This window comes from Squalius cephalus, assembly GCF_949319135.1.
Source record: "Squalius cephalus genome assembly, chromosome: 25".
Taxonomy (NCBI): domain Eukaryota; kingdom Metazoa; phylum Chordata; class Actinopteri; order Cypriniformes; family Leuciscidae; genus Squalius; species Squalius cephalus.
The window spans coordinates 6978731-6991739 of record NC_137146.1 but is presented as its reverse complement, the minus strand read 5'-3'; the positions used below and the strand labels follow the sequence as shown (position 1 = coordinate 6991739).

The 13009-nt window shown below is 38.0% G+C and overlaps 1 protein-coding gene across 1 annotated transcript in view; it reads left to right on the top strand.

The window, feature by feature from the left end:
- cpne3 (copine III) overlaps positions 1–13009 on the top strand; it is a 222531-nt gene that overhangs the window by 69166 nt on the left and 140356 nt on the right. The window lies entirely within an intron of this gene.

The window sequence follows — 13009 nt, the reverse complement described above, 5'->3', positions numbered from 1 at the left end:
TCAAGACGCTATCCTTCTGTTGGAAAAGCTAGAGAGCCGTCTAGTGCCACTATGGGCAAGATGCTTTCTCAAGCGTTTTATCACTAGAGGTCACCAGGTCGCTGTAGGGTTGCTTACAGCTGGATGCGGTGCTACTTTAGTCATGTTTTTTTAAGTTCATATTTTCAGTAATTTTAATTTATATTACAATAGTACATTTTAATTTTAGTTTAAGATTTAGTAATTCAGTTGTGTGTTCACTTTTCTCATTTTTAGTAGTTTTTGTGTTTTTATATTTAGCTTTAATTCATTTTGTATTTCAATTTTAGTTTTAGTACTTCAGCCTAAACTTATTAGTTGCCAACGTTTTTACGTTTTTCATCAAATAGTTATATTTTATTTTATTTCAATGAACTCTTTCCCCACCAGCGTTTTTTTTTTTAATAGTTGCCAGCCAATGGCGGCATTTTTTACCATTTTTATAAAACTTTCATGGCCTCCAGAATATTTTGTATGAATATCAAAAGAATAGCCTCTGCTTAAAAAAAAAGAATGCATGAGTCTAGAATAAAAGTTTTTTTTAATTAACACTTGAATGTAGGTAAGTTTTATAAATATTAGTTAAATATTATCCCTTTTATCCCAAATTATCCCTTACCTGAGCTGAACCAGCCCTACAACCGTCTCTGTCACGTAAGCAAATAGAACAAATAAGATGTCATTTTATCTTGACATGAGCTTCCTTGCTGCTAAAAATTAACATTATTGAAAGACATGCCCATGTTAAAAAAAGTTTATTTTACAAATTTTCCATTTAAATGCTCTAAAATGGCTTAAACGAGATGAATTACCTTGAGAAGCAACACCGCATATTGAGATTCCTTTCAGAAGGTCTTAAAGACCTGTATTTTGTCTGCATTTGTCATTTTAAGTATAAAAAAAGACATTCATTTTCTGTGCTTTACAGACCTGTAGCGTTTTATTGCACTTTTCTAAATGGGAAGTTTGAACAAATCCAACTTTCTAAGGTAAATGGATCAAATCAAATGTTTGGGTTCCAATTTTTATTGTCCAAAATAAATTACATTTTAGAATAAAATAAAACTTCCTTTAATTTGTAATAATATTTCAATATATTGATTTTTGATCAAATAAATGCAGCCTTGGTGAGAGACTTCTTTCAAAAAACCTCAACCTCAAACTTTTGAACGATAGTGTATATAAGAAGCTATATAAAGATTTTATATAATACATTTACGATCAGCATTTTTGCATTTGGTTAAGGACACATAATATGCTACCTTAATGTTGCTTCTTTTATAAATGAATTAGTGCCATTATGCAATGAAAAAAAGAAGGGGGAAAAAAGCTATATCTTTCCTCTCCATGTCCATCAGCAAAACATTTATGCAAATAATTGCACTTTAAGAAATCGACTAGTACAAAGGCAACAGACGTTATTAATATGTGTGTGTCAGAGTTTGAGAGAGCTTTTCTCGACTGCTTCTAAAGGACCAGAAACCAGATCCAGCAGAGATGTGTTATCCTTTGCGCATTTAACAATGTTTGTTCAAAACGAGCATGTTACTTAGATTATTGTAGAAGTGTAAAAAAAATTGTCTGAGAGGTCGCAGAGGCGCCCAACACAGGGATAATGAAAGCTCTTGCAATCTGCTTGATGCTTAATCAAGCTCACGCACACACATGCTACTACTCTACATTAATATCTGGCCACTGCATAAATCATGCAGAAATTCAGAGAATATGCAGGAACAAATTGCTAACTTCACACTAACTCCACATGGCAAAGAGAGAGTGATTGGAATATCGCATAAAACATTTGCGAATAAAGCAACGCTTCCATTCCATGTGTTCAAGAGAACAAAATGAGCGGGGTTTCATGGGGTTTAAGCAGACTAAATGATTGGAGAAGTCTGGCATACATCACCAGAGAGAAGACATTGTATCAGAATATCAAGTTATGACATTAAGGAGCTGCAGAATCAGTGGCATTTCTGTGGTGGAAATATGTGAAACGGTTCAGGATTGGGCGCTTGCATTGGCAACCTGTAGGTGGAAAAGTGGCATGAGAGGTTAATGCTGTCAAGTAGAGAGAGAAAGAGAGAGAGAGCAGCTTTCTGATTGGCTGAGTCTGCACACAGTGAAATGAAGTCACTCTGATTGGTTTGTCATTGATTGTTTCAGTGGCCTTCTGATGCATGATGGGAGGGCACTGACCCTTCTGACAGACATCATCTATCAGTATTAGCGAGCAAAGGGCAGGATGAACCCAACGAGGAGCTCGACAACGTTATGTCCAACCAAAGGATTCACACTCTCACACACACACACATTTGAGTTTCCAGAAGGTGCTGAGACCCTTAACACAGATGTTGAATTCTCTCTCGAGCTTAAAGGGATAGTTCACCCAAAAATGAAAATTCTGTCATCATTTACTCACCCTCATGAGTTTCTTTTCTTCTGTAGAACACAAAAGAAGATATTTTGAAAAATGGTGGGGTGCAAACAACATTGGACACCATTGAATTTCATTGTGACAAATAAAACCGTAAGATATTTTAATGGAAACCAAGGCTGTGTTGGAAATCGCCCCATATACCCTTAAATAGGCCACTAAATAGGACCCTAGTGGACGCTATTGAGTGCACTCATTCAATGCACCACAAAAACGAGTGTACAAGCGATGTGCGTTCAACGTCGAGACTAGAGAATACTCATAATGCACTGTGTGACAACTCTTCTGGCGCACTCATTGTCCGAATTCACTCACTCGTTTTCATTCACAAATGGACGATATTAAGGGAATAGTGTGATTGAGGCGATTTTGAGACTTTTTTTTATTGAGGGCTGCAGTGTTAGTTGGAAAACATACATCACTGTTTTATTTCAATAGAGCAGACCTTATAGAAAACATCTGACAAAAGAATGTGACATTTATGCTAATGGGTCAGTAGTATTTGTTAATGCTTTTGAAAGAAGTTTCTTATGCCCAATTTATTTGATCGAGTAAAACATTATAACAACGCTACCACGCTTTACCACACTAACCAGTCCTTTTCCTCTTTATGAACCTTTGTGAGTCAATCTGGCTCTTTTCTGTCAAAGTCTTTTTGACTTCTACATCTGTAAACCGTTTTTCTGCTCACTTGCACTCTCTTGCAGATCTGATCACGCCTGTACTCTGTCCCCTCGGAGCCTGATCTCAGCTGCACGCTCTGGGAATTACAGGGTCAAGATTTCTGGCCTTAATGCAACAGACCCAGGGCTGAGCTTGGCCATGCAAGGGCACGGTGCCAAACAAACAGAGGCCACTGCATGTGTCAGCCAAGAAACAGAGAAAGCGCAACGCAGAGAGAGGAAACACCACAATTCAATACAATTCAAGAGCCAAGAAACATGTTTGTTGTGGCAAAACCTGAAAAAGCAAAGAACACTTAAAGGGATAGTGCACCCACAAATGAAAATCATTAATTTCTCACCCTCATGTCGTTCCAAACCCCGTAAGACTTTGGTTCATCTTCGGAACACAAATGAAGATCTTTTTGATGAAATCTGAGAGATTTCTGTCCCTCCGTTGACAGCTACGCAATTGACACTTTGACACTTCAAAAAGTTCATAAAGAGATTGTCTAATCCATATGAATTGAGCGGTTTAGTTCAAATTTTCAGAAGAGACTCGATCGCTTTATAGGATGAACAGATTGAATTTAGGCTTTTATTCACATATAAACATTCATCAACTCACACATCAGTTGTGGTAAACGGAAGCTCAAGCATGTTCACTTGACGTGCGAGAACCGACAAAGTTCATTCTTGTGTTACGCAGCACGTTTGAGCTTCCGCAAGAGGTTTGTTCTCGCAGATCCAGCAGGTTTGATCAAGCTTCTGTTAATGTTCGCTGATCACTGTTTATATGTGATTAAAAGCCTACATTCAATTTGTTCATCATATAAAGCGATCAAATCTCTTCAGAAAATTTTGATTCATATGGATTCATTTTACGATCTCTTTATGAACTTTTTGAAGAGTCAAAGTGGTAGTTGCGTGGACTGTCCTCAATGGAGGGACAGAAAGCTCTCAGATTTCATTAAAAATGTCTTCATTTGTGTTCCGGCAAAAGATCAACGAAAGTCTTACGGGTTCGGGACGATTTGAAGGTGAGTAAATGATGACAGAATTTTCCTTTTTTGGTGAGCTAACACTTTAAATAACCCGAAACACAATCGAATCGAAGAAATTTAACCTTTTAAGAAGTTGCAAAGAGTGTGGTTGATAAGAGTACAAATCAAAACCAAAGCAAAAGGGACAAATAAAGAAATGCGTATTTGATAAGCTTAATCATATTGCTAATGACAGCTCGGTTAATTCGCTGACAGAAGACCCCATCACTTCATGCAAGAGTGGAGGAAGGCAGAAATAAACATTTCTACAGGCTTATACACAGTCTGACAGTAAGTGTTATTTAAAGAAGCCCAATTAAGCATAATTCAGTGCATAATGTGTCTATCTACTCTCATTAATTTGAGTTTATATTTAAAGGGACTTATGATCAGATGTGACACATTCACCCACGCAAAGAGAAAGCGGTCACTTTGTTAAAGGGCAACGGTGTCCTCTTGTGGCTCATGTGCAACACTACAGCTCAAAGAAATCGTGCACTAAAAGTCCTGAATATGCATTATTACATAAAAGTGCAGAGAAGAAACCGTTTTATTCATAATTTGAGGTTAAAATGCAATCTGACCATGGCATATGTCATTCACAAGAATGTGGCAAAATACTGTAGTGTTTGATTTGACACAAATTTCAACAATAAAATATATTGCATCCAATATATGCAGCCTCATTAAGCAAATGCAGGTGTTTGTCTCGTTACAACCTGCCTCGACTGAGTGAATACAAGACATCTGCACAACTTTGATACATATTTCATGAGTGCACAGGGTGCATGCTAATGAGCTACTGTAATCTGGCTGTTTTTGTAATTAAGAAACCGTAATGATAATTTGACAAGGCCAGGGGACTGACTTGTAAGTGCACTAAACTGCACACTACCAGTATAAAAAACACAGTGAGACTCCAAACTCCACAGAAATGCTATTATACTTCTCAATATTTCTACATTATTCAAGAAATGGCTTTAAAATACACACAGCTGTGAGAAGAAATTTGTAAACCCTCCAAATTGCACCTTAGAGGACATGTTTTAACTTAAACAATGCTTTTTAAAGCATAATTCAGTCTATAATCAGGCAGACCAAGGCAATTCAGCACCATTGCATTCTCTCTTATTTTTACTGAAAAAATGTGTTGCTTGTACTTATTGAATTACTACTAGTGGCTTCAAAAGTGTTTGCACACTTAAAATGTATGAATTTTAATTTAATATCAAACCACATTTTTTATTTTCTATTTATTTTTTTAAATACATTTATTTTCTTCTTTTAAATAAATACATTTATTTGAATTAGTTTGTGTCATTTATTTTAAAGAAAGATAGCACAAGCACATTATAAAACTACTTCTACTAAAATAGTCACTGAAAAGTTGGTTAAAACCCTTTGTAAAACTTTGTTTTTTCTGTATTTATATGGTTTTATTAATTTTTATTTCAGTTTTAGCACGTCAAATTCAACTAAATGAAGGTTTAAGTTTTTTTAATATTTTGTTTTACTTCGAGTAACAGTTTTTTTTGTTTTTAATGGTTTTAGTTTTAGTTAACTATAATAACCATGGCCGGTCTGCAGTTTTGATATGTTGTTACCTAATGCAATGACATCTATACATTTTAGGCATGATTAAGGGTGTCCAGATACTTCTGAGGTCATTGTATATTTAAAGGCCATTACTGCAGAAATCTAGATGATTAGTTTTTCTCACAACTTTGTTTAAAATATTTTATTCATTATGATATGTTTTTAATGAGAAAAAAGCTAATAACCTAACTAATGAAGCCACGCAGAGAACTTGATGTAAACAAAACACTAACTTTAAAACCGTAATCATTTCTCAAGTGTTTCTAAAAAAAAAACCCACTTAATAAAGCACAATAATCCACCCACACCATTTTAAAGGCCATCCATCTACAGTCATTTCACAGAGAACAGCAGAAATCTACACTCAAAAGTTAAAAGTTTTCATTCTGCTTCGATGTAGAGCTGAGAAAATGAGTTGAACCTTATCAGAAAAGGTTGGTTTTGAGTTTAAAATCGTTCTGGGAAGCCAAACATCCAGAATCCCACCTACTGACGTGCCGCAGGGCGTCCGTTCATGTACTTTATCGTCTGATTACAGTAATCTCCCCACAGCCTGTGTCTCTCACACACACTGTTATTATTTAAGACCTGCGGAGATAATAGCAGCCGTGCTCGGAAATGGCTGTGTGTACATCTTTCCTCCCGGGGGCCACTGGGGCTCCTAACCTGAGGGAGCAGGAGTGTCTTTCCTCCTCTCTATTGTGCTGTTTGTCTTCGGTGGTCTATCTCTCTGTCTATCTGACTGGGTCCCTGTTGAATAGGGTCAGAGGTTCCTTCAGCCTTTATCATTTATCACAGCCACAGAGCTGATATCTGGGAATTGGGGGGAGGGGTGTCAATCTCACGTTTCCTTTTCCTGAGAAAACACCGGCTCTCGTCCTCTCCCGTGGCCCTCAAAATCCAGTCCAATCCAGCAGGTCAGGAGCGGATTTATCCCACTAATGAATCCAACCTGAGCCCACAAACACAGGTAGCCTCTCAGGTCACCAGCCAGTAATTGGATAAAAGATCATCATCAAAAGCTATTACCACTCATGGCCAGATAGGAGCACCATGGTCGGCCATTACAATGAGACGGGTATAATTAATCCACTGTGCTCTTCAGACACCCAAAAGAGCTCATTTTAATTCAACATCAAGGATTAATTCAACTAAAACACGCTGGAAGCTAAAAAAAAATAAAAAAAGAGAGAAGGATGTGTGCGATTAGACGTATGGTCATGTGAAGATCAGTGGAAAAGAAACTTTATTGGAGGGTTTTTATATGGCATTTCTTTTCTTTCTCCACAATTTAAACTGGAAAATGTAATTATATATGCAAAATATACACTCACCTAAAGGATTATTAGGAACACCATACTAATACTGTGTTTGACCCCCTTTCGCCTTCAGAACTGCCTTAATTCTACGTGGCATTGATTCAACAAGGTGCTGAAAGCATTCTTTAGAAATGTTGGCCCATATTGATAGGATAGCATCTTGCAGTTGATGGAGATTTGTGGGATGCACATCCAGGGCACGAAGCTCCCGTTCCACCACATCCCAAAGATGCTCTATTGGGTTGAGATCTGGTGACTGTGGGGGCCATTTTAGTACAGTGAACTCATTGTCATGTTCAAGAAACCAATTTGAAATGATTCGAGCTTTGTGACATGGTGCATTATCCTGCTGGAAGTAGCCATCAGAGGATGGGTACATGGTGGTCATAAAGGGATGGACATGGTCAGAAACAATGCTCAGGTAGGCCGTGGCATTTAAACGATGCCCAATTGGCACTAAGGGGCCTAAAGTGTGCCAAGAAAACATCCCCCACACCATTACACCACCACCACCAGCCTGCACAGTGGTAACAAGGCATGATGGATCCATGTTCTCATTCTGTTTACGCCAAATTCTGACTCTACCATCTGAATGTCTCAACAGAAATCGAGACCAGACAACATTTTTCCAGTCTTCAACTGTCCAATTGTGGTGATCTTGTGCAAATTGTAGCCTCTTTTTCCTATTTGTAGTGGAGATGAGTGGTACCCGGTGGGGTCTTCTGCTGTTGTAGCCCATCCGCCTCAAGGTTGTGCGTGTTGTGGCTTCACAAATGCTTTGCTGCATACCTCGGTTGTAACGAGTGGTTATTTCAGTCAAAGTTGCTCTTCTATCAGCTTGAATCAGTTGGCCCATTCTCCTCTGACCTCTAGCATCAACAAGGCATTTTCGCCCACAGGACTGCCGCATACTGGATGTTTTTCCCTTTTCACACCATTCTTTGTAAACCCTAGAAATGGTTGTGCGTGAAAATCCCAGTAACTGAGCAGATTGTGAAATACTCAGACCGGCCCGTCTGGCACCAACAACCATGCCACGCTCAAAATTGCTTAAATCACCTTTCTTTCCCATTCTGACATTCAGTTTGGAGTTCAGGAGATTGTCTTGACCAGGACCACACCCCTAAATGCATTGAAGCAACTGCCATGTGATTGGTTGATTAGATAATTGCATTAATGAGAAATTGAACAGGTGTTCCTAATAATCCTTTAGGTGAGTGTATATGCAAATTAATGTGTGAATCAAATATTTTCATTGAATCACTGATTCAGTTCACACAACCTGTCTGAATGATTCGTTCATTAATCGGACTGATTCTATTGTCGAATTCAACTCATTGACTCAGTGATCCATTTGCCATGGTCAAAAGTAGTTTAAAACGACATTAGAGTGAGTAAACAATGACAGAATTGTAACTAGTACTTTAAGCCCGATGACAGGCGGTCAAATCAAATAACTATAACATCCATAATCCTTATCTCAGTTTCAGAAACGTTCTCTCGCACAAAATCATGAAGCAGTGGGGCTCCAAACGTCTGGTTACATTTGATTACTTCAACAACTAATCTAAGAAATAATTAGTGTAGGAGAGGAGTATGTTTTGGGTCATGAGCAAAGCCAATCAGACAGGATGAACATCCATCCAATCGTGATGAGACAGAAAATGAGGTCACGATGGCGCAAACAATCGAAACAATTATTCTACAGCTGCTGATATTCCATCTTTTCTGAGCGCGATAAGAAGCCCCAAGTGAGGGTGGGTTTATTGATCTGGGTGGAGTGTGAGATGTCTGATCATTGCAATAGTCATTATGCATGGGCTGGTTTCCTCCCTGCACTTATTAAGCTGCTTCGTTTTCTACCTGTTTCCATCAGAGCTCATTAAAAAACAATGCAGAAGGCCTGCCTATCTCAGCGTGCTGGTTGACTGCACTATAAAAGTCAAGAACTCATCACTTCCAGTGCTGCGATAAGCCCACGGCACAAATTGAAACCGCTTTGATTAGGCCTTGTGGAAGGCTCTCTCTCTCTCTCTCTCTTTTTCCAGTGGGCTGCGTATCAAATCTCCCCTGAGGGTCGTCTGAGATGGATCCATGCCAATCCTTTGGCCACAAACTACTCGGGTCCTTTCAGAACGTGACCTGTGGTGCACACATAAACTAACAGTGTGAGGTCCAGTCGTGGCGCCTAATGTATTCAAAAGCCCTCTGGCGGTGTGCTGTGTGCATAAATTATCTGAGGTGAGGAAGTCAGACTGGATGTTGAATGTTGACGTCTTTGGATTTCTGCAGCCTAAGGGCTGCTCGGACTGACTTGATGTTGTAAACGCCTTAAAGACTTCCCAAACTTTCTCGTGTCAAGGATGAATTTCTCTTTTCTAATTCTGGGGCCTTGCTTTTCCTTGTTGCATGGAACTGCACGTATTTGGCTAGAGGAAATTGACAAATTTTGGGCAAAGCAGATAAGAAAAAATAAGTCACAGAGTTAAATCACACCGCTATAAGCACCATAAGTATTATTTTGCTACACACTTCAAATACAAGATGTAAACAGACGAAATAACAAGTGTGTGTGTGTGTCCAGAAGGGTTATTGGTTTTTAATATTTGTAATATTTTGTTGGTTCTCTCTTGTTTTTGCACGTGTATATCATTTCTTTGTATGACATCCTGGCCAACAAATTATGTCCGCACAATTTGGCATGTTACATTAATTTGCGATATCCAAAATAAAACTATTAACTCCACAATACGCTTGTTACAAGATGTACATTTTTCTATGCCAGACATTACTTTTGGCCACTACAGTTTATTAAGTTAAGTATTTTTAGCTGTTGATCCGTTTCGTTTTAATCTGCTTTGGAACTATTTAAATAAGCTCTAAATAAATTAGAATTGAATAAATTGTACCTAGTTTTATATTGTATAAATCAGCAGAGAGACAATTTAGGATTTATTGTTATTTTGACAAGGTATATTATTACTTTTGAAAGGTATTATGGCTGCTAACTTGAAAATGTAGAATTACTTTTCCTGAAATTCTTGAAATAAACATTGCTTTTGTAATTTCATAGAATATTTCGACTACTGAAACCTTTACTGAGAACTGTAATTGAAAAAAAAACCTGATGTATAATATAACTGCAAAACAAAATGCATGATGTGTGCAGAATAAACTCACACTGATTGTACAAAATGGTAGTGGGGTGTCATAAAATTGTCTCCATGGTTACTACATTTTACTTTCAAATAAAACTCTTAAGTGCAGTAAAGCTTCCTATGGGACTCTTGTCTTCCTGTTGTAGGCCCCAGACTGACAGCCCTTAAACACTCTGCGTGCATTCATTTTGTTTTAGCATAATGCTCTTTTCTTTATTATTATCATGTAGAAGAGCACAATTACCTATTCAGTGTGTGTGTGTTTTTTTACTGATGTGTGTTTACGGTAAAGTGTGTGGGAGAAGTGGTCCAGATGCAAATCATGCATGGGATTTGCATTTAAAACAGTTGCTGATAAACAAGCAATTTCACTAAAACTGGGGAGAAGACACAACATTACATGGATTCACTGCGACAGCTTTTCTCACTGCTCCAGATAGGGCAGATACATATTTTGTATAAATATGTAGTGACCCTAAAACCAATTTCGACACTTATGCCACTTAAAAATGAATGAAAGTGTGCTTGCACTATCCTTCCTTCGAAAAAATGCCACATGGATTTATATAATTCAATGACATTTATACATTTTGAAGTGCGGCCTAAAGATTCAATAGCCTGGTTTCACAGACCAGGCTTAAAGGAACAGTACACCCACAAATTTAAATTCTGTCATTAACCATCCTCATGTCGTTCCAAACACGTAAGACTTTCGTTCATCTTCAGAACACAAATAAAGATCTTTTTGATGAAATCTGAGAGCTTTCGGTCCCTCCATTGACAGCTACGCAACTACCACTTTGACCCTTAGAAAAGTTCATAAAGAGATCGTAAAACTAATCCATATGAATTGAGCGGTTTAGTCCAAATTTTCTGAAGAGATACGATCGCTTTATACGACGAACTTAGGCTTCATGTATTTCTAACGGGTCACTTTTAGACAAGCTCGTCATAACTGAGCCTTTAAAATACAGTAAGTGAGACCGAATCGGCAAACCAAAAGCTTTTCCAAAATCATCAGCATTTGCAATCAATACAATAGCAAACACATCAGCCAACATCTGAACGTCCATGTCAGGTCAGGACCACCACTGACCCGCTAGCTAGAAACTTTCCAACTGTTACTCCTTCCCATAGTTAATGTTACAGTTCTGCAATCCAGACAAGGCCTGTTACTTGGCACAGCTGGGCATCTTTTGGTATGTAAATGAAACAGACTGGAGGGATTGCAGGGGGTTTGAATCCCCCCGCCAGACTCGACTGCCACGGGCTGTTTGTATATCTGTTCTGTGCACTACAAGGGGCTTGTCTGGTTCCCTGCCAAACAGAAGCCCTGACAAAAAAAACTAATACAAACATACAGTATCTTTGTCGCCACACATACATTATTCAAAAGACCAGGGCAGCTAAATAAACTCAATGGACCCCAAAATATAGCATAATCATAGTCTAAAAATGCTGGACTGCTGAGAGATCAGTCACAATTAAAACTGCTCTTAAAACTTAGCAAAATCAGATTTCCATCTAAAGGATGGAGAGATGGAAACTTACCCCCAGAGGATGAGGTTATTCTGGGCCGCGAGTGTAGATTTATTTCCCACACCTACTCACAGATATGAGGAACCTGCTTCTCCTCTTGGGGCTTCAAAAAGCTCTCACAGGATTGACTTCATCACCTTTAGGGTAAATATACTGTTAAACACCAAGTGCCATCATGTGAAGCTGTTGTTTTTGTTTCTATCTGTATTTTACTATGGGCAAAGGATTCAAGGAGGTCTGTAATACCAGGTGCAAAAGCACAGCTAACAATAATAACAGTTAGGAAAAAATATTGTGTTCTTTGACCTTTTTACTATAATTCTAGATGTGGTCACATATTTCAATCCAGTCTAAATTAGAAGCCTGTAGTTTTAGGCATTGGCAAATCTAACTACTTATCTCAGAAATGCTCAATGTAGCATCATGCTAACCACTAAACCAACTTAAAAATGAATTACTCATTGTAATATAAAACTGTCAGTGTGCAACACATTGGACTACAGAAAGCCAAAAGGGTCCAAATTAAGGGCTATTTACATACACTGACTTAAACACACTATAGCTCGGTTTCACAAACAAGATTAAGACAGGATTAGGCTTTAGTTCAATTAGGACAGTTAAGTAGATTTTATAAACAAGCCTTACTATCTTGAGACAAACCAATGTCACTTGCATGATCACTTCGCACAAGATATGTGCGTGCAAGTTGCTTTCAGTTAAACCAGCTCAAACATGCATTTTAGTCTCTTGTCCGTGAAACCAGGGTAAATGTTAGTAGTTCAGTTACAGTATTATTTAAAGATAGACGTAAAAAATCTAATTATTATTTTGACCCCTATATCAAAATAATAATTAAAATGGCGTATTGAATAAACCTGCCCTGTATGGTTCTTGTTCTTTCCGACAACAAAGCACTTGAATGAGATGAACTCATAACCGCGACTTTAGAAGTGGGAAGTAGGAAATTTCTGATAGCACGTGAAGTCAGCATTTAGTCTGTAAGTGCTAAACTGACTGACCTAAATTTCGGTGAACTCCACAAACCAACCAATGATTCATGATTATTTCATAGGACGCTTAAAAAAAAAGTTAAAAAGTTAGTTAAATTTCATCCTTAACTCTTATAAATCATAGGTGACTTTGGAGATTATCAGTATTAAACATCACAATAATGAAAGAAAATACATTTTCTGAGGAAAGTGTACCACCTGCTGGTGTGATCTGGAAAGTGGCAGAA